Raw genomic sequence first — 1,273 nt, 5'->3', positions numbered from 1 at the left:
CCAAGTTCTGATGCTTCTTCTTGCACTGACTCTTCCGATATCGCCTGTTTCCCCTCCTCCTTTTCCTCTGGTGACGTGTTGCTGCAGCTTCTAAACCATTCTGTGGGCTCTCCTGTTCTGGGTCTGCAGGGGAGGCCTCAGCACTCTGCTCATCAGCAGCCATCTGAGGAGCAGAAGACCTGCCCTTCCCCAAGGCACTCAGACCACAACCCCATCTGACAGGTTATCACAGGAGTTTTTTATATTTTTTTTTTCCCCAATAGGCTATAACTGGGGCAAGAAGGCAGCCTATAGGTGCTAAGCATCCCGCCCCCTAAACTGAGGCTTATTAGGGAAAAACAATCCATCTGTTTTCAACTTTTTCTAGTAATCTTTCTAGCACTATGAATGGTATGTCAACACAAGCACTGCCTGTTCCCCCAGCTGTGTTAACTACTGAAAGACATCTGAGCATCCAAACAAACCCTCCCAGCCTTCCACAAACTCTGCAGACAGTTAAAAATAAAAAGTTAAAAAAAACCAAAACCAAAACAAAATGAATCAAAACCATCAGTCTACAGCTGTTCCCAGCCATGCAGCAATTACTCTTATCTACATTATACCTCCTCAAACTCCTCCCGTGCTTCTGAACCAGCTGCTAATAGACAATGGAGTGTGCACTGCAAGCAGGGCTGGGAGTCTGGAGCGACTGGCTGGAAAGTAGATTTGTTCTGTGTGTGCTGTGTCTAAAGGAAAGAACTTTATAAGGTCAGCCTTAGGCTTCTCCCTCATCTCTCCTGTCCCATAGTCATTTACTTTAAGGTAAGACACGTTACTTTAAGGTAACACTAAAAATGGATGGCAAAAATGTTTAAGTCATGGTCAGTGCGTACAACCCTCTTTTGTGAGGTCTAGAGCTGTCAAAGCACAGATTAAATACATGTTTTGCTTGCCCATCCTAAGGTGATACACCTATATTTTGGTTATAAGTCCAAGAGGAAAATATTTAAATTTTGCTATAAAGTTGTTTACTTGAACATTATTATTTTTATTTAATTATGTCTGTTAACATATGCCTAGATTTCAAAGTCTTGAACACAGACTCCCTGGCTGTAGGTGGACATTTGCCTCCATGGACAGTTCTTGTGAAAATTATCCTCAAGTTTTGTTCCAAGGATTTGAAGAGTCTCTCTCTTTATCCATCAAAACAATAGAAAACCCCATATTAAGATACCACTAATCCTTTAACAGTCATGGTGGAAAACTCTCTCCAGTGGAGCACAGTCTCAAGCTG

The sequence above is a fragment of the Manacus candei genome, unplaced genomic scaffold (genome assembly GCF_025592945.1).
Source record: "Manacus candei isolate 608988 ecotype Guabito, Panama unplaced genomic scaffold, ASM2559294v1 h1tg000059l, whole genome shotgun sequence".
Classification (NCBI taxonomy): Eukaryota; Metazoa; Chordata; class Aves; order Passeriformes; family Pipridae; genus Manacus; species Manacus candei.
This window is presented reverse-complemented; position numbering follows the sequence as displayed.